A 27,943-nucleotide genomic window follows, 5' to 3' on the forward strand; every position below is an offset into this window, starting at 1 on the left:
AAGTGATACATAGTTTAGCAATTTCAGTTCCAGAGCCACAATGTGTTGATTAAAACCTGAGAAAATGACCACCTGCCTATATTATACGAAGCAGGTGCCAGGCAAATGTCGTTTTACATGGTCTTCAAACAGTCCGTATAGGTTCTCCACGGATGGGTTTGTCAGGCTGGCAGGAGAACTTTCCTTTCCTCTTCTCTTAAGTATGAAGAGAAGGGAGATCCTGTGCGGTTCTTACGCATAACAAAAGTACCTTTTCGGTGGCAGTGTCTTTACTGTAAAAAGGAGGAGGGTCCCTCATTTTGATTCCTTTTGAGGGGGTCAGCAGGGAATATATGGCTCTGCTCTCGGAACGTAAAACATTTTGCACAACGGCCCTTGTACAAACAACAGGGCATTCAGACCAGACAACCAAAGGGAGCGTTTATGCTTGACAAACAGAAGGGTGTCTCTAGAGGGCTGGATCTCCACTGCCCATTGGAGCAGCGGGCAGAGATTGGAGGGAGTGCCAGGGCCGGCCTCTGATTGGCAAGCCAGGTCTGGCATCCGCAGGTCTGGGCTGGGCTCTGGTTGGAGCAGGAGGGCACCTTTGAATGCACACCTTAGTTGGCTTTGTATGTGCAGTTACTGAGAGCCCAAGCGGCGTCTCTGTTTGCATAGCTGTAGAGCGGAGGCTCAGAGGCTGCTGTTGTTCTTGGCGGGAGTCCATTTTGGAGAGTGGCTGTGCACTTGATCCAAGCAAGGTCAGCGAGCCTGAGAGTCTCACTGGGTGTGCACGTGGACAGCCGCAGGAAATAACCTGGAGCGCAGCAAAAAGCCTGTCCAGCTGCAGTGGACAATTGCATGGAAGGATCACTCCACCAGGCAAGTGTTGCGATGGGTCTTGCAGGTTTGGGCTGTTGTCCCTTCTCCCCGCCTCGCTGCTTGCCCAGCCCTGATCTCCTCCTTGGAAATATCCTTTATTGTAAATGACCTCCTGCTCCAACTCCCTTTGCTCAGAGTGGGAGCCTGAAAAAGTCTCACCTGGAAAAGGCAAGTGATGTCTTAACCCTTGTTCCCTTGCAGAACCCCTAAATGTTTAGTGTGTGATTTGTGGCAGCCATGGAAAGAGAAGAGTCTTAGTTCGGTGGTGGAGGAAATCTTGCTTCAGATCCCCAGTGGCATCTCCTGGTAGGGCTGGAAATCCTCCGTGCCTGAAGCCCTGGAAAGCTGCTGCCAGCCAGTGTTGACAGTCCTGGGACTGATGGGCTGAGTCAGCCTAGGGCATCTTGCTATGGGGGTCCTGGTCTTGGGGACTCCTTGGCTGTTGCGTGTGGGGAAAATGAGGCAAAGTGGCTCTGCAATGTATGTTTTTATTAGAAGTAAGGTTGTCAGCAACTGTGTCTGACTCAGAGTAGACCCACTGAAACTGGCCATGTCCGTCAACTACAGCTCATAACGTTTGTCTAGCGAACAGCTGAACAACTTCCCCTGAGGAAAGGATCACATATGGAATTACTCGTTTAATAACAATTGCACCTTATCAGCCTTGCATCTTATCTGCTGAAAATATGTGCCCTATTTTTCTTTCTTTCCTGGATGTGTGCAAGATAGTTAATTGCAATTAAACCTGTTAATTAGGCATGTGTTTGTGTAGCTCTTGGATGTGGATTCTCCTCTCAGCCGAGCAATTACTAGGCATTTTCATGCCACTTGTCAGTCAAAAAAGGCTTACAAATGTCCCACCCTTGCAATCTAAGGTCACATCCAAACCAGACATGATTTAAATCCCATTTCCCTCCCCCAAAGGATCCTGGGAACTGCACTTTGTTTAAGGGTGCTGAGAACTGTGAGGGGTGAACTACAGTTCCCAGAATCCTTTGAAGCAAGCAACATGCTTTTAAATATATGGGTGTGGGTGTGGCCTATGAGACATGACACAAAAGGAAAGGGGAGTGGGAGGGAAGAGGAGGTGAAAGCAGGTCCAGGCTCTAATTCTTAGTTACAGTCAGTGCTTTTTCGGGGGGGGGGGGTATTCAAGGGTACGCAGTACTAGCACCTTTTTTCCCTAGCCTTGAAGAAAAGCACTGGTTACTTGCCGGAGCCAGAATGTCAATGGTTGCAAGGAATAAAAAATCAGAGTAAAATTGCTGGTCTTTTTAGCCATATTAATAGAGCAACCCTCTAGTTCCAACTCTCTTCCTTTGCCTGATGCAATGGCTGCTGAGCTGACTGCTCCTGTTGCTCCTGACCATTGGCCGTGCTGGCTGGAGTGGATGGGAGTTGTTGACAAAAACGGGTAAAAAGGTAAAGGACCCCTGGACAGTTAAGTCCAGCCAAAAGTGACTATGGGGTTGCGGCATGCATCTTGCTTTTCAGGCCAAGGGTGCCGGCGTTTGCGTGGCGAGTTCCTGCCTCCCACCAGTAGAAATAAAGACACATGACACCATTATTTTAGGTTAATGGGCTAAAATTGCCCGCAACTTTATCGGTTACAGGTGATGAGCGGTATTGGCTTAGGCATTGGTCCTATCCAACTATCCGGCTTCGGCCTGCTTGCTTGAAGACCCGGAAGGGTTAACACCAGCAGGGGGAGCCCTGCTGATGCACATCGACTAGGGACTCCCCCGGGGTCACCGCTCGGGGGCGCACTTTAGGCCCTGGCCTCCATAGGCTTCGGACGAGGCCACGCCCCCCGAATCCTTTACTAGACTACCCTTCAATATTTGGGGGAGGTGATGGCATTCCTCCCCCCCAACACATCTACATAACAATACCCCTACCAATGCCTAACCGCCAAAACCAAAGGAGTTGTGACGATTTGCTATGAGGTAGGCGAAAACCCAAATGGCCGGTGCCAATTTGCCAAGTGGAAAAAATTCCTACCAGGCCCCTTAAAGGCGACCAACCGAGGTCCATAGCGAGGTCAGAAGGGGAACCTTAAAGGGTGGGTGGGTGGGAAAACCTCCCTTTCACAAGCCGCGTGGAGCGTGTGAAGAGACTGAGGATAAACAGCAGCAAAACCCCACACCCACTGATGAAAGTTGTGAATCTGAAACTGACTCAGATGGCTCAGCAGCAAAACCCCACAGAGCGTGTGTGCAGCGCTTGCAGGCTTTTCCCCGAGGAGGGAGACGTGTTGCCCTTCTCCCTCCTCTGGGAAAAGCCCCCAAGAGCCGCACACACGCTCCACGCGGCTCTTTAAAGGGAGCGCGGCTCTTGGGGGCTTTTCCAGGAGGTGGTGGAAGGGACAGAGCGTGACTGAGCCAGAAGCTAAAACAGCGAGAGGGAGCACTGCGCAGTGATCCCTCTCGCTGTTCTGGCTTCTGGGATAGCTGCGCAGCCTGCATTCGCTCCATAAGACGAACACACATTTCCCCTTACTTTTTAGGAAGGAAAAGGTGCGTCTTATAGAGCAAAAAATACGGTAGCTTGCAACATCTTTTTTTTAAAAAAAGGAAAACCAACTTTTTTGTGTGTTGCTGTAAACAATGCAAGTGCAGGAATGGAAACAAACAAGATTCCGGTCAATAATTGCACAGTTTTGCAAAGATGCATCAAGTTATGACGGAGGTTTAACGAACAATTGCTGTCACAATCCGAAATAGAGTATGTGCAAACAGGAAATAAAAAAGTGAAGGAGAGGGAGGGAGGGAGGGAGGGAGGAAAGGGGGGGGGGGCGAGGAAAGAAGCCAGCAAAGTAATAAGGAAAGGTATCAAGTGGAATCAGAATTGTACAGTTTGAAGAGACCCTGAGCATCATCTAGTCCAGGGGTCAGCAAACCTTTTCAGCCGTGGGCCGGTCTACCGTCCCTCAGACCTTGTGGGGGGCCAGACTATATTTTCTGGAGGGGAAATGAACAAATTCCTATGCCCCACAAATAACCCAGAGATGCATTTTAAAGAAAAGCACACATTCTACTGATGTAAAAACACGCTGAGTCCCGGAGCATCTGCGGCCCGGATTTAGAAGGCGATTGGGCCGCATCCAAACCCCTGCAACGCAGGAATATTCAGCTGTCCCATATGGGGATCAAACTTGCAACCTTAGCATTATCAGCACCACAATCTACCCAACTGAGCTATTTAGTGGGTGGACCCTTTTTATTTATATATTTATGATCTTTAAGAACAATATTCATATGCTCTCGACAGAATTTCAAAAGGATTATATCTAAGCCCCCCCCCCCCCGTCTGACCGTCCAGAATTCTTTAAACATTGCCCATCCTTGCTAGAATCTGTTTATCTTCTTTTCCCTCGTTGAACCCAAAGGAATCCATCTTGCCACATTCTTTACGAGCTTGTGGGAATTGTTTCCATGCTGGCTGCCGGGTAAGGGAAACTCCATCCTCTGCAGCCTTCATGGATGTGAAGGCTAGAACTATCTTTTTTAAAAATTGTCCTTCTAGCCAGCAGACTGGCAGAAGAGGAACAGAGGGTGATTCTCTACCACCAGTTGCTTGGTGGCCCAAGCAAGGGTAGGCCAGAAATTCCTGGTTGGACAGGCAACAGCACCTTGGAGAGCAGACTAAGGTTTGGGTTAAGGACCACGGACAGCTCTCCTGCAAGTGGGGCCAGGCATACAAGTTGTCTCAGCGAGAGATTGCTTTGACCAGCAGACTCCACTGGCCTCCTCCAGTCAGCCTGTGCTAGGAAGGTGTAATTCTCTGGAACGTTCAGTCTCTCCCAACACAAAGACAGAACAGGCAATCTCTTCAGATGGGAGGAGAATTCTTCTGCCTCTGTGCTTGCCACTGTTCTCCCCAGAGCTTAGCTTCTCCCACTTATGAGGCATGCTCAAAACAGTCATACATCACCAGAGATGGAGAACTTTAAAGTGTTAAGATCAGAAGGCGGAAAACATGAAAACAACGAGAAGAGGCAGGAACGAAGATTTGGAGATATGCTTTAGAGGTCCAGACTATGGGGAGCCCGGAAAAATGAATAATTACAATTTAGACTACAATTTGGCCGTTTTTTTATTTTAGTTTATTGTTTTTAATCAGATTATGATGCGGATATGTTGATTGGCTGTTTTTATTGGGAAATTAATAAAAATGATTTAAAAAACAGCAACAGTCATACATCAGGGTGCAATTAATTCTTCCTTACTTACATGCTGTAAAAGTAAACCTCATTTATTCACTTCTGTATATATATCCCACTGTATATATATTCCCCCCACACATTTAATCCCCACAACAATCTTGCGAGGTAGACTAGGCTGAGAGACAGTGACCAGCCCAAGGTCCCCCTATGAACTTCTGGGTTCAAGTGGGGATTTGAAACTTGGCCTACCAAATCCCAATCCAACCACTACAACCACACTGACTCACTTGCTGGGTATAAAAATGAGCCATCCCTTCAGTTTTTAATTCAGGGGAGCAAAACACGTGTAAGCTACCAGGAAGTGTTTAAAAAGATGCAGCACGCAAGTATAGGTGCAAATTTATGTTTTAATTTTCTCTCCCTCCCCTGCAAGGCGTTCCCTGCCCTGGGCGGTCAGTACTCACCCCAAACGGCGAGTTGAAGATGTCCGACCCATTTTCTGGGCCTCCAGGCCGAAGAGTTACATCTACCGAACTCAGGAATGGGATGAGTTTCCTAATGGCCACTGGTGAGTGTGGCGGGGGGGGGGAGGTGGATGTATCCCTCTGGAAAGATCTGGTTGAACTGGGAAGCGATGGGAGGCCTATCTGAATTAAAACAGAAGATGCCAGAAAGATGCAACGGTTATAGACCAGTTGAGGTAGTTATATATAATTTTTATTAAATTTTACATTTCAAAATATTCTTTTAAACAACCTTAAATCCGTGACATCCCTTCTTCTCTTTCCATGGTTCATTTTGCATACCATACGCCCTGCGTATTTTACATGAACTAAACCATTCAGGAAACCATTGTTACATCCATCAAAACTTATTTACCCTGCTGAATTTATCTTAATGCTGTCAGCATTTTTAAATGAACACAATTTTCACCCATATATTCAGTAAACGTTTTCCAGTCTTCTCTAAATGTATGTTCTTCTTGTTCTCTTATTCTAGATGTTAAATCTGCAAGTTGCGCATATTTCATCAGTTTAAGTTGCCATTCTTCTTTGGTTGGGACCTCGTTTGTTTTCCATTTTGGGGCTAACAAGACATGGGCTGCAGTAGTAGCCTACATAAATAGTCTTTTTTGACACCTGGGAATTTCCCTCTACTGATAGGTTAATGAAATGACTTATCTCTTGGGCCTGTTAATTTCAGCGGGGCTACCCTAAGTAAAACCTAGTTGACTGAAACCCATAGGATTGTCTCCTCCCAAGTCCAGAAAAGACCCTATACTTTCTGGGCAGATTTCCTTGTTTCGTTCTGTAGTAAATGGGCGCCCAGCCACTTGCCCCTCCCTCACCTGTCTTTGCTCTCCGGCCAGATCAGGTTTCTTGAGCAAGGCTGGCAAACCCATTTACTTTTCAGAAACAGGACAAAATAGAACTGGTAGAGCTGCCACCACTCCCTCGACCCAGGGTTACCAGAAGCCACAGCTCAAGGGAGTCAGCTGTGCTCCTTTGTTCCTGGCTAACCCCAAACTACAAGTTGCTTCCACAAGCTTGCAGGCAGGAATCCTTTGGTAGAGCGTAACCAAGAAGTCTAGGCGTTGGAATTAGCTATTCCCCCGGATAGGCACACACAATACAAGAGAAAGTTTCTTTCTTAAAAATTTATTTTAAAACGTAAAGAACATGCTAAAAAGCAGGCACATCTTTTGGTAAATTACAAGTACAGAAAAATAAGAACGTTGTAAATGATAGCTGACTATATACTCACTTCTATACTCTAAGGCAAAGATAGGATAGTTAGAGTCTTTCAGAAATCCGCATCCAAAGGTCTCAGAAAATCTTCAACGCAAAAGCACAGAAGGACGAAAAGATGGCTGCTTTGGTGGACATCAGCAGCCGGGCGATTCTTTGCGAATTGCAGAGCGCGCCTTTCAAACCATTCTCAAGATCTTTTCTCCATAATTCGCACGTGGAATCAGAAACCCCCAAACACAGTCAGAACCCTGGATTATTTTTGAATCCTCCAATGACCAGCTTGTGGGCTAATAATTCTAACTTGTGGCAGCTGAGCCAATTAAGCCTTCAGAACCCAGATCAAGGTGTTTCCTCCCTTCCGATGGAGACTGGTGGAGCTTAGGCAGATGTACATTCCCAAGTAATTAAGGATAGATAACATTACAGAGGGTATGTTCATAACTTTGAACGCAGGTGTAAACCTTCAATTTAGCCCGAAATTTCCTTTCCCATAGTCATCCTCTCACGCCCTTGGAGCCAACAGGCTCACGGGTTAAAGCAACAGGACGGTTCCCATAATTCTTACTGGTTTCCCACAAGGCCTCATTTTCCACTTGACCAAAGAAAAGCTGCTAAGAAAGTACTAACTTTACTACACATTCCCTTGTTCGATTCATTATTTCATGAAATGGATATACCACTTGACTGTAAAAAATCAAAAAATCAAATGAGCCTCGAAGCGGTTTGCGAAAAAGACAAAACGATAAAATTTATCGGTAAGAACAGCGATAATGTAATACTTTCAAGAGCTCAAGTTCACAACTAGCTAAAAACAGATGGAAATATGCATCAGTTTTCTAAACCTCTGGGTGGGCTTCACGAATGTTTCTAGCACAGAGTACAGTGAAGGCAGCTGCCTGATGTCCATAGGCAGGAAGTTCCAGAGTTTGGGTATTGCCACACGAAAAGATGGACTTCTTATAAATTTAGAACAGGGATTCTGTGGTCCCTGCAACAGTTCTGCTGATGGGAGCAGTCAAATGGGTGAATGTGGGGGAGGCCATCTTGCCTGTAAGGGGGCTTGTTCCTGCCCTCCCCTAACATGCCTTCTCTCCCGCAACCCTCAGGGGTAACTCATCCTCCCCAGCCTTTGGGGAGCTAAAGGATTATTACCTCTTCTACCTGAAGAGCAAATCTCCCAGGGACGAGCTGCTGAAGATGTGGGGCGAGGAGCTGACCAGCGAGGAAAGCGTCTTCGAGGTGTTCAGGTGTTACATCGCCGGAGAGCCCAACAAGGAGGGGCACAAGGTGAGAGATTCAGGGAGGGCCCTGGCCCACGAACCTCCACATAGGGGGTGAACAAGTGTGGGCGTCCGGTCTCTGGAGTCCTGACACAAGTCTCACATACCCTCCAATATTTCTCCAGTGAAAATGGGGGTGTCCTATTCCGTTGTTGTTATACCAGACCCATCTAACTGGATTGCCTCAGCCATTCTGGGTGTCTTTCAACATCAATAAAAACATAATAAAACACACACACACACACACACACACACACACACACACACACAAATATTCATTCAAACAACCTTAAAATATCAATGGCTTTCCTTCTTCCCTTTCCATGGTTCATTTTGCACAATATAAATCCCTACATATTTTACATAAACTATACCATTCAGTATTCCATTACAGTGGTTTGTTGTTGTTTAGTCGTTTAGTCGTGTCCGACTCTTCGTGACCCCATGGACCAGAGCACGCCAGGCACCTCTGTCCTCCACTACCTCCCGCAGTTTGGTCAAACTCATGCTGGTAACCTCGAAAACACTATCCAACCATCCTCTGTCGCCCCTTCTCCTTGTGCCCTCCATCTTTCCCAGCATTGGTCTTCTCCAGGGAGTCTTCTCTTCTCATGAGGTGGCCAAAGTACTGGAGCCTCAGCTTCAGGATCTGTCCTTCCAGTGAGCACTCAGGGCTGATTTCCTTAAGAATGGATGCGTTTGATCTTCTTGCAGTCCATGGGACTCTCAAGAGTCTTCTCCAGCACCATAATTCAAAAGCATCAATTCTTCGGCGATCAGCCTTCTTTATGGTCCAGCTCTCACTTCCATACATCACTACTGGGAAAACCATGGCTTTAACAGTACTCGGGTTAAGTACTTAATTTGTTCTGGAGGTCCGTTCTTAACCTGAAACTGTTCTCAACCTGAAGCACCAATTTAGCTAATGGGGCCTCCTGCTGCTGCCGCGCCACTGCTGCACAATTTCTGTTCTCATCCTGAAGCAAAGTTCTTAACCCGAGGTACTATTTCTGGGTTAGCGGAGTCTGTAACCTGAAGTGTATGTAACCTGAAGTGTCTGTAACCTGAGGTACCACTGTATTACATCCCTCAAAACTTATTTACACTGTTGAATTTATTTTAATGCTGTCAACGTTTTCAAGTGTACACAATCCCACCGCCCCCATATATTCAATAAACATTTTCCAATCTTCTTTAAATGTGTGTTTTTCGTGTTCTCTTATTCTATACGTTAGGTCCGCAAGCTGCGCATATTCCATCAGTTTTAAATTTGAACTGATAAAATATTTTAAAAACTTCCCTCTACAGGGCTGCCTTCGGATGTCTTCCAAAGGTCGCGTAGTTACTTATCTCCTTGGCTTGGGGGAGAGGGTCGCATAACTCCATACCCTCCAACATTTCTCTGATGAAAATTTTGTTGTTTAGTCGTGTCTGACTCTTCGTGACCCCATGGACCAGAGCACGCCAGGCACTCCTGTCCTCCACTGCCTCCTGCAGTTTGGTCAAACTCATGCTGGTAGCTTTGAGAACACTGTCCCAACCATCTCGTCCTCTGTCATCGCCTTCTCCTTGTGCCCTCCATCTTTCCCAACATCAGGGTCTTTTCCAGGAAGTCTTCTCTTCTCATGAGGTGGCCAAAGTATTGGAGTCTCAGCTTCAGGATCTGTCCTTCCAGTGAGTACTCAGGGCTGATTTCCTTCAGAATGGATGCGTTTGAGCTTCTTGCAGTCCAAGGGACTCTCAAGAGTCTCCTCCAGCACCATAATTCAAAAGCATCAGTTCTTCAGTAATCAGCCTTCTTCTGATGAAAATAGGGACTCTCTAAAAGGGGGACATTCTGGAATCAAATCAGAAACCAGGGCGGCTTCTGTAGATCCATAAATGCCCCTGGAAAATAGGGACACTTGGATGGTCTTGTTTCAGGCATTGCTTTCTGCTCCTCGGCTGTGATTTGTAGGAACCAACTGCTTTATACCAAGTCTGAACTTTGGTCCCATCTAGCTCAGTATTGCCTGCACTGACTGGCAGCAATGGCTCTCCTAGTCCCAGCCCTACCTGGAGATGCCAGGAATTGAACCCAGGGCCCTTATGGATGCTGAGCAGGCCCTTCTCTACTGCTGAACTGCAGCCCCACAGTAAAAGGTGCTTGAAGGAACTTTGAAAATGTCAAGGAGATGAGTAACTAGACACCTGAAGGCAGCCCCGTATGGAGAAGCTTTTTAATGTTTTCTTTTGTCCTCTTTTGTGTGCCTCCTCCTCGAGAGGTCCAGAGGGTGGCAACACGAGAACAGGGCCTTCTCTGCAGTGGCTCCCCGTCTATGGAATGCTCTCCCCAGGGAAGTTTGCCTGGCGCCTTCATTACACACCTTTAGGTGCCAGGCAAAAAAGTTCCTTTTAAACCAAGCCTTTGGTTGATTTGATTTACATCCTATGCCCTTTTAAAAGGTGGGGGGGGTTTGTTTTTTGGAGGGGAGGACTATTGGGTGGTTGTTTTTATTTTTGATTTTGTGGTTTTATATCTTGATTTTTTTCTGTGAATCGCCCTGAGACCCCTGGGTATAGGGCGGTATATAAATTCAATAAATAATAATAATGCTTTTAATATATGTTGGAAGCTGCTCAGAGTGGCTGGGGCAACACAGTCAGATGGGCAGAGTACAGTGGTACCTCGGGTTACAGACGCTTCAGGTTACGGACGCTTCAGGTTACAGACTCCGCTAACCCAGAAATAGTACCTCAGGTTAAGAACTTTGCTTCAGGATGAGAACAGAAATCGCACGGAGGCAGCGGGAGTCCCCATTAGCTAAAGTGGTACCTCAGGTTAAGAACAGTTTCAGGTTAAGAACGGACCTCCAGAACAAATGAAGTACTTAACCTGAGGTATCACTGTACAAATAAATTATTGTTGTGGTTAACACATGTGTGTGTCTGCTTGAGGTATAACAGGGGGAAGGAATTTTAAAATTTAAGGGGATTTGGAAACATGGGAGAAAGCTGTGCATTTGTGTGCACACACAACCTGCCCTCTCCCCTTTCCAAAATATTGATAGTTTTTTTCTCTCCCCCCCCCCCCCAATAGTTGACCTGCCTGCCTTGGAACGATGATCCTCTGGAGAGGGATCCTGACCATCAATTCCCAGCCGAACATCAACGGCAAGCCCTCCACCGACCCGATTGTGGGCTGGGGTCCCGACGGAGGCTACGTCTTCCAAAAGGTAACATGGCTGGGGACATTATGCTCTTTTCTCCTTCCCTTCCATCTCTCAGTCCAAGCAGTTCTGTCCTCTTGCATAAGATCAATTTTTGTGTGAAAGGAAGAACCACACTGCCTTTCGTGGCAAAGCTTTAGGCACTTCCAGGGGTCAGGCTGGATGACCTCTGGGGTCCCTTCCACTCCACAGTTCTGCGATTCCAAGTCGTGTGCTATGGCAAATTAGGAAGATAGATTTGTTTGACATGTTTATAGGCTGCTGTTCAGGGTCCGGTTTCAGAAAATGGTATACATCGCTCAGCAGGGATAGGAACACAGGAAGTTAGTTGTCTTTTAACATGAAGTCATATACAGTGGTACCTTGGTTCTCAAACACCTTGGTTCTCAAACGCCGAAAACTTGGAAGTGTTCAGGCAGCTAGTCCTAGTCTTTATAACCCTGTACCTTCTTCCAGAAGGCAGAAGCTGAAAGAGATCATTTCCGGGTAGCGCACTATCCTGCACTCTCTCTGCCGCTTTCTTATGGCACCTGGAAGAATAGAATTGATCCAAGGTGGGAAGAGTGCACCCAATTATTCTCCCCGCAGTCTTTACAACCCTGGACAGCATTGTTTTTCGCCTGACCGTGCAGCTCCCAAACCACACACACAGACCATAATACACTCTCCACAGTGCAATGGTAAAATGCCATCAACAGGTCCTTTCAACCCTTCTCTTTAGACACAGGAACATAGGAAACTGTGTTCTGCTTAGTCAAGCCATTGCTCTGTCCAGCTCGGTCTCATCCATACGGACTGGTAGCAGCTCTCTGACGTTTCAGACCAGACTCTCTCCCAGGCAGACCTGGAAATGCGGAGGGTTCAACCTGGTCCCCGAGGCCTTCTGCATGCCAGGCAGGTGTTCTGCCACTGGGCTGTGGCTCGTCCCCTCGTCCTTTAGCTTGAAAAGTTGATCTGTAGCTGTAACTTGGCCCAAGCAATTCTCCATACTTGGTAGGCGTACACAAAGGTAAGGGGACCTCAGGCCGCAGGCAGCCTGGCCTAGTGGGAAGATTAATTAAGTGACCCAGCAAGATCGGATCTGATGAAGCATCACTTGCTACAGAGGAAGTATTACAAAATAACTTCCTTCAAGGCAGACAGCTTCTCCATAGGCAAGTGGTATGTTTTAGCAACGATATCCGACTGGATCCCTAAATAAAATGGGAATATGGGCAAAAGGTATTGAGCTATTGCTTGCCAGCTTCCAGCCCCCGCTTGGGCAGGGGGCATCTTGTGCTGCCATCATGATATGTAAATTTACAGGGCCGACGCTGGCCAGAACCCCTAAAGAAGTCCCGACAAAGCTGCCGCCGAGCCAGCTTCCTTTTCAGACACACACTCTGCAATGCAAAAAACACACTCCGTGCAGTGCACACACTCTCCATGCAATGCAACTACACACTCCGTGCAATGCAAAAAACACGCTCTGTGCAATGCAACTACACACTCCGTGCAATGCACGCACAAACCCTCCGTGCAATGCAACTACACACTCCGTTCAATGCAACTACACACTCCCTGCAATGCAAAACACACTCCATGCAATGCAACTACATTCCATGCAATGCAACTACACACTCCGTGCAATGCAAAAAACACGCTCTGTGCAATGCTTCTCTGTGCTTCTCTTTTTGTCAATTGACCAAAAAAGAAAGCCGGGGTGAAGGGTTTTTCTCAGGAGGGCGTTTGTGCTGCATCCCATTGGTGTGGTCGTGGTGGGAATGCTCTGCTGGGATGGGTTGGGGAACAAAAATGGGGGTTGGGGATGAGGAGGGTCAGTTGAGTGGGGAGTGACAAATGCCCCTCTTTTCATCTAAGGAACGTTGGAGGGTATGGCTGGGTGATGGCCTCAGGGTGGGGTTTGAGGGAGGCTCTGGGTTTTCCGCCCAGGCCTCTCCCTCCTTGCCCTGTTGCTCTGTCCTGACAGGGTTCCTTCCTGATGTTGCAGGTGGGATTTGAGGAGGCCGCCGCAGATGTCTCTGAGGAAGTGCCGTCCGCAGATGTCGAACAGAGGCCAAGCAGGAAGATGCAAGCGAGGCCCAACTGGCAGGTAAGTAGGGCCGGATTTAGAGTCGTGCCCCCTGGATCATGCACCTTCCTTGTATTGCTCCCATCACAGGCTGAAGATGAAGGAGTGAGGACCAGGGGTCCACCTGGGTCCACTTTGGAGAGCCAGGCTGGAGCCATTTTAGAAGCTGAAAGCCATCTTAGAGAGCAAACTAAAAGCTAAAAAAGACATTTCTTTCTCTCCCCTGCTTGCCCCTGCTTGCAAAACAATATTTTTGTAACACAGCGAGTTTGCAAGAGGATGCGGTCAGGGGATTTTGGAGTTGTTCTGAGAAACTGTTCGTTTGCCCAGGATGTCTAGCCCACCACAAGGTTCTAAGCCGAGCAACCTGTTAAAACCACAAAAGAGGAGGGGGTCAAGGAACATTTACTGGAACCAGTAAATGGGTCAGAAAGATTTTAAACTCGCAGCGCCACCTAGTGTATAATGCAGTTTGGAACCGAAAGACCGACATCAATTCTTTAATTGGTTGGGCTTCAATGAATATGCATAAAGGGGAATGTTTGAGGGCTGGGTCAAGGGTTGAACCATTGTTTTGCCTGAGGGGATAAAAACTGTTTGCCCCTGGTGTTCGGGGGCATTCTCTCGAATTTGTGAATGTCCCCACTTGCTTTTTTGTCTGACAAAAATCCAATTGAATAAAACTTTTTTTTAAACTGACTGCTGCCTGTTTTTGCATTTCTGGTCTATATCCTGAAGTCCCTAACATCTGGTGCCAAGGTGACTCGGATAGGGACCTTAAGTCCTCAAAAGACCAGAAGGCAGCTCCCTTGTCCTTTTCTAGGCAGGACACAGGGGAAGGGCCAATAGGCCGCTTATCCTGGCGCCACCGAGGCTTTTCTTCGGAGGAGGGCGAAGCCAATTTGACCCTTCTGCTGGGTCCTGGAAGAGAAGGCAACGGATTGAAGGACCGAGGTTGACAGGACAGGCCAGAGTCCAGCCGGCTGGTGAGTACATGGAAAAGGGCCCTGGGGACAGAGGAAGACAGAGACCCCCTTGTAATTAAAAAGGGGAAGGGGCATCCTGATCACATGCCCAAGCGTGTTTGGTGGCAGTAAGGGAAGGATTGGCCCCTGATACCCACCCACGCTTAAGGATTTAAAGGAAGGCAGAAAGGGAAAAGGGGGGGGGGGGACCGGGAGGCTAGTGTGTGTGTGGTACAGCGTCCAGTGAAAGAGGCACTTGGTGCGTGTGTGTGTGTAACCCCAGGGTATTCCCCTGGGGTAGAACCAATAAGTACTCCGGTTCCCAGCAGCGCGAGCTCGACTGGGCGAGGAAAATTGGGAACTGCATGTGTGTGTGTTTGGTGTTTGGGGACGCTGCACAAGGGCCATATTAAATATGGGAGGGAACTGGACTGGACACAGCATTGAACTGGGAAAAAACATAGGGGCCCTACTTGGGACAGGGCAACAAGGAGTATCTTTTGAGGCTGAGTAGTTACTTAGAGAAGAGTTTCAGACTCAGATTCAGATTTGGGAGCGATGGAGGGAATCGCTCCAGAGATCCCTTAGGTTATCCAAGTTAGTATACAGAACTAGAGTCCATACAAAGCTTTCAGATCTCTGGACCTCAATGAAGGCAAGAGTTCAGCCAGGCAGAGCTGGAGGGTTCTCTGCTGACCTGTAAGTTTGATAGTAAGGCAAGCCTCCTAGTTTCTCCAAAGCCCATCACTGAACTGTGAAGCACATGAGTTTTGCAGACCTCCAACAGTTTTGATCCCTATAGTAAGTACAGCTTGACCAGGGAGGGCAAGCTAAATCCCAGAACTTAGCTAGGGAAGAGCTGGGTATCTATGTGACCAGCGGCAGTTTGGAACACATCAGGGAAACCACCAGTAGTGCCCTAGCTTCTCTGATGACCAGTGAGAGGTGGTCTATGGCTAGGAAATACGAAATGGTTTTAGACCTATAGCAGTTATAGTTGAGACAGGGAGGGCAATTTAATTGGTGTCCTTAACCAGGCACCAGCTGGATGGCTCGGTGCTCAGGTGTGTCTCAGAGAACACTGCAGCAGACCCCTGGTTTGAGACTCAGGCAGAGAAACCTCAAGAGAAGACCTGCATCTTTGTGGCCACCACAGTTGACAAGTTAGTTGCCACAGAAAAAGGATGAGGGAACAGAAAGAAAAAAAAAACACAAGCCGGACACCTGAAACTGACCACAGGGTGTGACCAGTCAAGGTCAGGTGTCTGCTGGGAGAACTACTAGAAGTTTAAAAAAAAAACTGCATAAAACTAAAAGAGGAAGAAGAACTTTCTCCATTTAACTTGGATGAGTTTGTGAACATGGATGAAGTTCTAGAGGTTCACGTGATAATAGACAACCCCCCACCCCCCTGGCTAAAGAAATATAAGACTGATCAATGCAAAATTAAGGAGCACAGGCAGGAAAACGCCTCAAGAAGCCCATTTACCAGGGATCCGAGGCAAAAGTCCTGGCCCCACCCCCATATGATCCAAGTGCCGTGGTGGCCCCCTTGGGAGGACAGGGACAGCCCCATATCCCCAAAGCTCCACCGCCGCCCCGATATGTGGCCCCCAGGAGCCGAAGCAGGAAAGGGGGGGCTGCCAGACACCCCAGAAGTAGACGAGGCAGAGCCCAGTGACCAGATCCTGAACAAAATATACCCCAACCTTAAAGAATTGAGGGAAAGGATGAACAAATACAGAAGTTTGACCACTATGTATCGAGAAGCTGCAGAAGCTTATTGCAATGTTTGAGGCAAAGCATTGGGGGAGCACATAAAGCGGTCCAGGTCCACCGCAGAGGCAGGAAAAGCAGAAGTCCTGACCCCCTCTCTTTACCTCAGAGGAAAGGAGGAGAATTAATACACAGGCTTTAGAATTTCTTGGAACGCCTGATGGAGGCATACAGAATTTGGACCCCCTTTGACTCTGAACTCCCTGCACATGAGTTAATGGTAAATGACTCCTTCATAGGACAATGTGCAAAGGACATTAAAACCAAAATCCAAAAACAGCCTGGGTTCCAGGGCATGTCCAGATCTCAGATCATGGCCAGCGCCCAGAAGGTGTTTGAACAAAGAGGAGAGGCTGAGAAGAGGGAGAAAAAAGCAGTGGAGGCTTGTGAAGGAGACGTGGCTGATGCTCTAGAGAAGCCCTGGGTTGCGTGGCAGGGATTGAAGACGGCATGTCAGGCTGCAGTGGAAGCCAGACCAGAGGGGCCTAGAGGATGCCCAGAGGGGGCTGAATACCAAGCCCAGAGGGGGCTGAGGCTGCTTTGGGAAGTTGTTTCTACGGTTCAACGCATCTGTGTGATGCACTGTGTGTTGGAGAAAGGCTGAAAAGGCAGTTGCAAGCTGTTCCTCAGGCGATGGAGCACCCAAAAGTGGGGGTGCAAGCCAGGCAAGCCATTCCAAGAGTTCTGAGGAGGCCAAAGTCTCCAAGAGTTATTTGTCCTCTGAGGTGAAGTCCAACAGCGAAAGGCATTGCCATGCAATTGGCAGCTGGATGCAAGGCTAACATCTATATTGATTCTAAATATGCCTTCTTAACCCTGCATATGCATGGCGCCCTATGGAAAGAGCGGGGCTTGAGTGGAGCCCACGGGAAAGCTCTGAAATACGTTCCAGAAGTTGAGACGTTACTAGAAGCTGTATGGGCCCCCAAAGAGATTGCTGTAATGCACTGCAAAGGCCATGATAGAGGTTGGGACATGGTCACTAGAAGCAACCGGAAAGCAGATAATGCAGCTTGTGAGGTAGCTCTGAAACCTCCACCAGTGGTCACCACCGCCCTCAACCCAGCTACCCTGTTGCCGGTAGGAGAAGGTGAGGAGCAGACGCACGATTACATTGAGGTTATGGACACAAGACTGGACCAGGAGAAGTGGCCAGAGGAAATCGATTGGCAGACAGAGTGGCCAAGGAAGCAGCCTGGGAACCGGCCCCCGCCTCAGTTATTGGAGCAGTGGTCCCAGAAGGGATCTTAAGCACTGCTGACAAACCAAATACTATGTGTCCACCCACATGAGGCCAGATGCCACAACCAAGCAGCTGGAGAAGTATGTCTATATAGCCAACCTTTATCAACTGGCAGCCCAGATTTCCAGGAAATGCCTGCTATACCAAAAGAATAATCCCAGAACTCACTCCAGACGATGTGGAACCACGTTACACCCTTGATGAACAGCAGTGGACCAGCCAAGAAGGAGCAACGCTCCAGGAAGGACCAGACAGCCGTGTTTTTGTGCCCCAACATCTGGCCAGCACAATTGTAAAGAATTACCACGAGTCCACCCATTTGGGAGGCCCAGCTGCTAAAGCACACCTTGGGAGAATATTCTATCTCAACTAACTGCTGCTATAACTAACTGCTGCTATATCCCAAAACTGTGCCCTGTGCGCCAACCAAGAGACTGAGACTATCACCCTTTGAACTTCTATATGGCAGGCCAACCCCTTTCGTCCGAGACATCCCCGCCAGTTTGGAGCAGATGGGAGATCACATCACCCAAGAACAAGTGCAATCCCTGTGTTTGTTGTGTGTGTTTGCTTCCTTTCCAGGTATTCCCTCGAGCGTACACCTGCAGTCCCGCAGCAGTCTCGCTGAGCCGGTTCACCAGTTCCTCTGGGTGACAGCGTCTGGCGACCCCCTCATCCCCAACTGCAGTGAAAGTAGCCGAGGTGATCCCCTGGGTACATCACACGCATCTGAAGAAGGGTGTCTGGACTTGCAAGAGAAATCCTGCTGACCCTCTGAAGTTGATCATCACCTTGTGTCTGACGCTACCAGGAAAAAAGCGTTAGGCCACGGGCAACGAGATCCTGCGACTAATCATCACAAGGACAGTTACAAAGACTTTCTCTTTTCTCTCTTATTTTCTTTATTGACTTGCTCTATGTCTTATTGCCCTGACCCTACCGAGCCATACCGACCCTATTGGCCTGCTGACCTCTGCTATGACTGGTTTGTCTTGCCGGTGGTAAGAGACGGCATACTCGTAAGCTCTTGGGAACGAGGGTTCAATAGGGCAGCCGCAGTACAGCATCCCACTCTCCCACTGTGGCTCTTTATTCACTGCATTGCCCAGCGCACTTGGATGTGGCTCCTCCGGGGAGCTGCAGGATCGGTCGAAATCTATCGAGTTTTAGACCGCTCTTGTGGTTGTGGGAGAATAGCCTGCTGGTTGCAGGGTAGAGCACTGTACCAACCCCATTTGATAAACCAGGCCCAAATCTTACTCCTGGTGTTGCATGGGAGGGTGTCTGAATCAGGTGCACATTAAAATTACTAAACAGGTGCCTGTAGGTTCTGCAGCCCCACCTGTGGTTGTCGTGGTAGCTCAAGCCTCCCAAAATCCCAGAATACTACCTGAACTACTGAGCCTGGTAACTCCACACCTAATACCCTTGAATGTGGCAGGGTATTCTTGTGGCTGCATAAGAGTTGCCACCCAGTAGACAGACAGGGCACCTAGTTCCGGAAGAATTGGATGGGAGGGGTGCCCGCGGGCAGGGTCCCCAACGTAGAAACTTGCTCTCCAGCAAATTTAGAGGCACCACTAGGACTTTTGGTATTGGGACCAGAACCCCTTGATATAGTCACCCCGTGTGTCAGGCCGTTGCAGGGGTGGATATATTCTTGTGGGTGCATGGTGATATATGAAGAGGGGGGAGCCCCTTTTGGGTATAATCTCTTGAGGAGACAACATAGTGGGTGCCTCAGCAAAAAGGTGGAGAGTCACCCCTGAGGCCCAGCGAATAATTGAATACGAATATCAGTGGGCCCTTCAGCAGTAAAAGAACATTAGGAATGAACCCAGAGTATTGGTGCGAGGAACTATGGAATTATTGGGGTTGGTGGGTAGGCGTGGTATGCACTGCCCTACTTCTTTGGATGCTCCTGTATTTTTGCTGGCATTGGCCAAAGCGGGAAAAAGTTCCCTGGTCTCCCCTGCCAACTTTTCCCGTCTAATGACTGAGTGGGGCGTCCATAACCCCTACACTAGGTGTTTACAAGTGGCTGAAGTGGTAGCCCATTCTGCCAATAAGTCACCCCAACAGATGCCACGAGTGGACTACCACTTCTCCCACTGCTACTTAACCGTTCCGCCATTCACAAACGAGCATTGGTCAATGCAGCTACATGTACGCATGTCCTGGCTCTCTATGATGTGGTACCTATAGGTCCATCAAAATGAAAATGCAGAACCATAATCGGTCGGCATTTTCATGATGGAAAGGGGGGAATGAAGGAGTGAGGACCAGGGGTCCACCTGGGTCCACTTTGGAGAGCCAGGCTGGAGCCATTTTAGAAGCTGAAAGCCATCTTAGAGAGCAAACTAAAAGCTAAAAAAGACATTTCTTTCTCTCCCCTGCTTGCCCCTGCTTGCAAAACAATATTTTTGTAACACAGCGAGTTTGCAAGAGGATGCGGTCAGGGGATTTTGGAGTTGTTCTGAGAAACTGTTCGTTTGCCCAGGATGTCTAGCCCACCACAAGGTTCTAAGCCGAGCAACCTGTTAAAACCACAAAAGAGGAGGGGGTCAAGGAACATTTACTGGAACCAGTAAATGGGTCAGAAAGATTTTAAACTCGCAGCGCCACCTAGTGTATAATGCAGTTTGGAACCGAAAGACCGACATCAATTCTTTAATTGGTTGGGCTTCAATGAATATGCATAAAGGGGAATGTTTGAGGGCTGGGTCAAGGGTTGAACCATTGTTTTGCCTGAGGGGATAAAAACTGTTTGCCCCTGGTGTTCGGGGGCATTCTCTCGAATTTGTGAATGTCCCCACTTGCTTTTTTGTCTGACAAAAATCCAATTGAATAAAACTTTTTTTTAAACTGACTGCTGCCTGTTTTTGCATTTCTGGTCTATATCCTGAAGTCCCTAACAAAGACACAACCACTTTGGCTTCGCGTGTGCAGAGGAGGGCAACTAGGATGATCTAGAAACTAAGCCTTGTGAGGAACGGTTGAAGGAGCTGGGGGTGTTTAGCCTGCAAAAGAGGAGACTGAGAGGAGATATGGTAGCCATCTTCAAAGATGGCTGTCACATGGAGGATGGAGCAAGCTTGTTTCCTCCTGCTCTGGAAGGTAGGATTCAAACCAGTTGCTTCAAGTTGCAGGAAAGGAGTTGGATGGGCATCTGCCATGGATGCTTGAGCTGAGATTCCTGCATTGCAGGGGGTTGGACTAGATGACCCTTGGGTCCCTTACAACTCTATGATTCTATGATCCAAGAGACACGTTTTTCAGGTCACAGCAGATCGCTGTGACTGTAAATTGTTTTGAACTGCTTTTAGCATTGATTTCCCCCCCCCCCCTTTATCACGGTCCAGAGACCCAACAAATTGTTACAAAGCAATGCACAATTCAGACAGCCTACCTCCAGGTTAAACAAGCATTTTGTTCAGACTTAAAGACAGGGATCATTGGTTCTTGCAACCACCGATAAAAACTTTGCCACTGCTAATGTTCTAGCGTTTGTCCGGTCTTCCAATAGGAACCTGACATAACGAGCCTCTGATTTTCCCAGGAAAGGTACCGGCAAGGGTAATATCAGTTCAGCCTTGGCTTGCTCATGTTTCGCAGCAAAATATGTTTTATAGAATCAATGTCTTGAGCACATGAGCCAAGTCTGTCCTGGTAGGGAACTCCTCTCAACCTGCCATCCAACACTGCAGAAGGAAAGACGTTTAGTCTGGCTTTGGTGAACAACCTTAGATAATTTGGTACTGAATTTTAAATTTCTGTAGTCCAACATTTAAATTGTAGACCGCCTTTTCTGTGATGTAGGTATGATGTATGGACGGGTAGTCTTGAGTGACAGGGCAGGGAATTTAAAATGTCTATATAAGGCCTTGCGCACCATTGTTCTGGGCTCCCTATTAGGGACTTTGTCTCCTTTCCATCTCTGGGCCAGTGACAACCGGGTGGCTGTCGTCGCATACATAAAAAGTATTTTCTGCTCCCTTGGAATATCGGCACCTACAATTCCTAATAGAAAAACCTCTGCTCCCCCCCCCCAAGTTAATTTAAACATTTAAATTGTGCCATTGCTGGGATTCTTTGGTGTCAACATCTCCCCTCTCGACTCCTTCCAGGCTTACCTGGAGTTCTTCACCTCCAGCAAGAACGTCAGAGCCCTCCAAACAGTGTTGAAGAACTACGGCCAGCGAGTGAATTACCACATTGTCAATGTCAAGGTGCGTCCTTCCTCAGTGCCAGATTACCAAACAGACAGACTGGGCACTGGCCTACGAGCCTAGGGGCCCCTCAACAACGGATCAAAATAATATTGATTGGCATGGTTGGCCAATTGGTGTCAAGGAAGGACAGGATGTTTTTTATGTATGCTACCACAGCAGCAAGGGTTCTTTTAGCAAAGTATTGGAAGACACAAGAACTACCCACGCTGGAAGAATGGCAGACGAAGGTGATTGATTATATGGGACTGGCGGAGATGACTGGCAGAATCCGTGATCAAGGAAAAGAGACGGCGGAAGAAGATTGGAAGAAATTTAAAGTATATCTTAAGAACTGTTGTAAAATTAATGAGTGCTAAAATGCCATGGGTAAAGAAACAATATAGAAGTACAGCTGTAAATGATTAAGTAAGAGAAGAAGGGGAAAAAAATAAAGAAAATGAGTAATCAGTTAATTGAAGTGAGGGGTTGCTGAAGAAATTTTAAAATAGGGATGCAGAAAGGGGAGGCATGGGGAAGTCGGGGAAGTAAGATTTATGAAAAAGAGTTTTTGAAATTATACGTGTTTATATGTTTGTTTGTTTGTCTATGTATTGTGTTTTGTATTGTTTTTAATTTATGTTGGAAAATTAATAAAAAATTATGGGAAAAAACAAAACAACAACAAAATAATATTGATTTGATCTTGAAAGAAAATTGGGAAATAATTTGTGAGGGGGCCTGCGAGATTCTGACTGCCTAGGAGCCTCCACAGGGTTTAATCCGACCCTGGTCCTTCCTCTGGTAGGCTGGCAGTGAAAACGTTTCCGTGGAAACTTGGGATGCTTGGACTGAGAGCGTATGTGGGGAGCAAACCCTCTGCTTGTGATCTCTGGAGAATATTTTGAGAACTGTTCAGCCTCTGCTAGGACAATTGGCATTGGGTTCATGGCTCCTCCTTGTGGCCCAGTTTCAATGCCTCCTGTTTAGCCAGAGAATCTGATCAGCTGAGCATATCGTTCCCTGGAGGAGTTTTCTGGATGCAGGGAGGAATAATAATAATAATAATAATAATAATAATAATAATAATAATAATAATTTATTTATACGCCACCCATCTGGCTGGGTTTCCCCAGCCACTCTGGGCGGCTTCCAACAGAACACTAAAATACAATAACCTATTAAACATTAAAAGCTTCCCTAAACAGGGCTGCCTTCAGATGTCTTCTAAAAGTTTGGTAGTTTTTTTCCTCTTTGACATCTGGCGGGAGGGCGTTCCACAGGGCAGGCGCCACTACCGAGAAGGCCCTCTGCCTGCTTCCCTGTAACTTGGCTTCTCATTGCAAGGGAACCGCCAGAAGGCCCTTGGCGCTGGACCTCAGTGTCCGGGCAGAACAATGGAGGTGGAGATGCTCCTTCAGGTATACTGGACCGAGGCCTGTTCAGTTGGGCCTGAGATCTGTAAAAAAGAAAAAGAAAAAAGGTAAAGGACCCGTGGATGGTTAAGTCCAGTCAAAGGCGACTATGGGGTTGCGGAGCTCATCTCGCTTTCAGGCCGAGGGAGCCGGTATTTGTCCGCAGACAGCTTTCCGGGTCATGTGGCCTGCAGGACTAAACCGCTACTGGCGCAACGGGACACCGTGACGGAAACCAGAGCGCACAGAAACGCCGTTTACCTTCCCGCCACAGCAGTACCTATTTATCTACTTGCACTGGGGTGCTTTCGAACTGCTAGGTTGGCAGGAGCTGGGCCCGAGCAACGGGAGCTCACCCCGTGGCGGGGATTCGAACCGCTGACCTTCTGATCGGCAAGCCCAAGAGGCTCAATGGTTTAGACCACAGCGCCTCCCGTGTCTTGAGATCTGTACAGGCCTGGCAGCAAGTTAACAGGTGTATACAAAACCGTGATGCAGCTGTTTCCCTCTCTTCCTTCTAAACAACCTCCTCTTTCCCGTCGGTAGGGTGAGAACATCACCAACGCGCATGAAATGCAACCCAATGCTGTAACGTGGGGCATCTTCCCCGGCAGAGAGATCATTCAGCCGACGGTTGTAGACCCGGTTAGCTTCATGTACTGGAAGGTAAGAGGGTTATTGTTCCCTGCCCTGCCCCAAACACCCAGGAAACTCTTAGCCTGTTGGTACAGATCTGGGGCTTTGGTAAATTTCCGTGGAAAATGTATGTGAACAGAAGTACAAGGTGCCAATTACTATTCCCTAGAACTTGTGGTACCGGGGTACCTCTGCTCCTCTAATAACAAGTTGGGGGTAGAACCTCCACTTTTGCCTGCACAGGTTCAGTGAACTCATAGGTCTGTATCAAGTCATAAGAACATAAGAACCCGCTGGATCAGAGCAGTGGCCCATCGATGATGATGGTGGTGGAGGATAGGCAAACTAAGGCCCGGGGGCCGGATCCGGCCCAATTGCCTTCTAAATCCGGCCCATGGATGGTCCAGGAATCAGTGTGTTTTTACATGAGTAGAATGTGTCCTTTTCTTTAAAATGCATCTAGGTTATTTGTGGGGCATAGGAATTCGTTCATTCCCCCCCCCCCAAATATAGTCCAGCCCCCCAAAAAGTTTCAGGGACAGTAGACCGGCCCCCTGCTGGAAAAGTTTGCTGACCCCTGATAATGATGATTGATTGATTGAGTTTATATACCGCCCTATACCTGGAGGTCTCAGGGTGGTTCACAGACAAATATAATCAGAATAAAAACAACAACCCAATGATACCCTACTCAGAAAAGAGCCACATTTTAAAAGGGTATAGGATAAGGTTACCAGACGTCCCCGTTTTCCTGTGGACAGTCCCCAGATTTACAAATCAGTCCCCTGACAAAATCGTATCATTCCTATTGAAATTGAAAAGTGTCCCCAGATTCATTGAAAAAAATCTGGTAACCTTAGTATAGGATATTAAACAGATCAGCCAAAGGCCTGGTTAAAAAGGAACATTTTTGCCTGGCACTGGAAGGTGTGTAATGAAGGCGCCAGGCGAACTTCCCTGGGGAGAGCATTCCACAGACGGGGAGCCACTGCAGAGAAGGCCCCGTTCTCGTGTTGCCACCCTCTGGACCTCTCAAGGCGGAAGCGCACAAAGGAGAGCCTCAGAAGATGATCTCAGGGTCAGGGTAGGTTCATATGGTCACATCTAGTCACATTGGCTAAGCAGGGGCCTTTTCTGAATGCTAAGGGTCATAGCTCAGGGGTAGAGCATATGCTTTGGATGCAGGAGGGGCTCAGGTTCATTTCTCAGCTCCTCCAGGTAGAGCTGGGAAATGTCCCTGTTTATGCAACACTGGAGAGCTGCTGCCAGTTAGTAGAGGCAGTGCTGAGCGTGACAGACCAAATAGTCTGGCTCTGTCTAAGGCAGCTTCTTCTGCCTGTAGCTCAGCGCAAGGGGATCTGCTTTGCACGCAGAATGCCCCGAGTTCAGTCTCTGGCATCTCCGGGTAGAACTGGGGGAGAACCCAGCCTGAAGCCCTGGAGAGCCACTGCTGGCCAGAGCAGGCAACACTGAGCGAGTTGCGCCGATAAGTCTGAGTCTGCATAATGCAGCCTCTTCCATACGCTCATTCCCTGAGATCATCCTCCGAGACCCTCCTTCGTGTGCCTCCTCCTTGAGAGGTCTGGAGGGTCGCAACACGAGAACGGGGCCTTTACTGCAGTGGCTCCCCATCCATGGAATGCTCTCCCCAGGCAAGTTCGCCTGGTGCCTTCATTATTTTAAAAAAAAAAATTATTAATTTTTCATTTTTGTTCATTACATACATCTCAAATTCTCAAAGACTTCCCCCAACTTTTTTGGTTTGTTTCTATTTTTACCCACTTTGCTATAATTATCCACCTTTAGGTGCCAAGCAGAAACGTTCCTTTTTAGTGCAGGCCTTTGGTTGACCCGATTTGCATCCTAGGCCCTTTTAAAATGTTTTTGTTTTTTATTATGTATTTTGTGATTTTACATCTTGATTTTATTCTGTGGACCACCCTGAGACCCCCGGGTATAGGGCGGTATATAAATTATAAATTCAATAAATAATAATAATAATAATTCGTTTCCCATAGTTCCTCCTGCACTCCCACCCCCACCTCAAATTGTTTTTAAGTGTGACCTGCTTCTCTCTCTCTGCCCCCCTCGGACAGGATGAGGCCTTTGCCCTGTGGATTGAGCAGTGGGCCAAGCTGTACGAAGAGGAGTCCCCCTCTCGCATGATCCTCCAGTACATGCACGACAACTATTACCTGGTCAACTTGGTGGACAACGACTTCCCCCTGGACAGCTGCCTCTGGCAGGTCTTGGAAGACGTGCACACGCTCTTGAACTGTCCGGCGGAACCTTGAAAGTTGAGAAAAGGCACGCAGCCTCCCAGATTTGGCTGGCAGCATAGTCAAAAACCTTAGGGATGCGAGGTTGGAACCACAGTGGCCCAGACACTCCTCTAGGGGGCGCCATTGGCTGAATTTCCCCCCATTGCCTTCAAAGCGGGAGGCCGGTTAAGACAGGCACATCTCCCTTCTGATCCAAAAGACTCTGAGGATGTTTTCGAGCCCTTCTTGGGTTATTACAATCCCTTTTCCCCTTATACTAATGGCAGCTAGAAATCCTTATCCCCCCCAAAACCCCAAATCTCTGTCTGGCCCACCCCCCATGTTTCTGGGTTGCACTCTAAAAAAGAAAGCTTTCAGCTGCTGCTTCAGTGCGCACCCTCTGATCAATGGGACTGATGGCTTCACAAGCCTCTAGTTCAGAACGGGAGTTGCAGAAAATCAGGATGAGCACAGCCGCCTGCGACGCACCTGCCCTCCTCTGGGGAGCCGCAGTGTGTGGCCGGCTATTTATTTTGTTTTTATTTTATTATATAGTCACAGGATCGTGGTCTTCTTCCTGCGTCTTCTCGTTTTCTCTTGCAGGGGAGGGGGAAGTATTTAAAATGCTTGTAAAGGGAAGGAGAGAAGTGAAATCGAAATGAAATAAAATGTAGTTGATGCCTATGTTGACTTGCCTTTTAAAAAAGAACGAGAGGGAGAGCTTGGGACTTACTAGGGATTCACGTTGTAGCAGTGTGGCTGGGGGCGCAGCATGGTGAATGCAGGGAGTTATGGTAACGTGGCCCCTCCCCCCCAATCACCCATGGCTGGTGTCCATTGGGACTTGTGGGTCAGAAACACATGGGCACTGGGCGCCATTTTGAATCAAGATGGCGGAACAAAGCATGACACCGGCATGACTCTACCCATTTGGGGGCATAGTTTCTTGTGATATTGTTGCCAAACTCTACATTAGGGGTTCCTGGAGGGAGTGGGGGCACACTTTTTTAAGCTGTTGGAAAGCTGGGCACCATTTTGCAACAAGATGGTAGACAGAAGAATCACTTTTGCATGGCTTAGGCCTGTTCGGGGGCACAGGTTCAGCGGCATCTTGAGATAATACAAGAGTTCCTGAGGATTGACGTCAATGTTTGGGTGCCTTTTTGAACCAACATGCCAGATGGAAGCGTGACTTCAGCACGACTTTGCCTGATTTTTGGGGTGGCTGGTCCAAACTCACAAATGATGCTATCCGTTTATAAACACATCTCTTTTTGTTTGTTTTTTAAAATTTCCAAGCACTTCGTGCTAGTCTGTAATAATCCGTTTTGAGGCTTAGAGTATATAAACCTCATGAAATATAAATAAAATAGGAAGGGCTATAAACTTTTTTTTTTAAAATGTTTTATTTTCAGTTTTTAAACATTGTTATACATTCACATCATTTTCAATTTCTACACTTCTGTGATCGCTTAGATCCCTTGGACTCTGCCCCCCCCCATCTAATTACATTTTTCTAATCCATTTTTTACCTTTTTTATAAAAAAAGGTAAAGAATCCCTGACAGTTAAGTCCAGTCGCAGACGACTCTGGGGTTGCGATACTCATCTCGCTTTACTGGCCAAGGGAGCCGATCTTTGTCCGCAAACAGTTTTTCCGGGTCATGTGGCCAGCATGACTAAGCAGCTTCTGGCGAAACCAGAGCAGCACACAGAAATGCCGTTTACCTTCCCGCCAGAGTGGTACCTATTTATCTACTTGCACTTTTGGGTGTGCTTTCGAACCACTAGGTTGGCAGGAGCTGGGACCGAACAACGGGAGCTCACCCCGTGGTGGGGATTCGAACCACCGACCTTCTGATCGGCAAGCCCAAAAGGCTCAGTGGTTTAGACCACAGCACCACCCGCCTTAGCTCGGCTATAAACTTTTTCTTTCAACCTGAACGGAAGCCGAAAGGCTCAGCGCCCTCAAAATACGTGATGTCTGTTACATTGCATTATTGAGTATTAACCCAAATTTTGCACAATCCTGTGTCTTCCAGGTGCAATCTCCCTCTGGCCCCTCTTTTAAGGTCCTTTTGGGATTTGTAGGTGCTTGTCCAC

At 47.8% G+C, this 27,943-nt stretch overlaps 1 pseudogene across 1 annotated transcript; it reads left to right on the top strand.

Annotated features, from left to right (window-relative positions):
• The first annotated feature begins 332 nt into the window (after positions 1-332).
• LOC114589898 (methylenetetrahydrofolate reductase (NADPH)-like) lies at positions 333-26,525 on the top strand (annotated as a pseudogene). The gene is made up of 8 exons (XR_013393487.1): positions 333-351; positions 756-861; positions 5,460-5,594; positions 7,884-8,064; positions 11,137-11,272; positions 21,449-21,550; positions 23,491-23,610; positions 25,677-26,525. The product of XR_013393487.1 is annotated as a methylenetetrahydrofolate reductase (NADPH)-like (transcript).
• The last annotated feature ends 1,418 nt before the right edge of the window (positions 26,526-27,943 follow it).

This window comes from Podarcis muralis, chromosome 7 (genome assembly GCF_964188315.1).
Source record: "Podarcis muralis chromosome 7, rPodMur119.hap1.1, whole genome shotgun sequence".
NCBI classification, from domain to species: Eukaryota; Metazoa; Chordata; class Lepidosauria; order Squamata; family Lacertidae; genus Podarcis; species Podarcis muralis.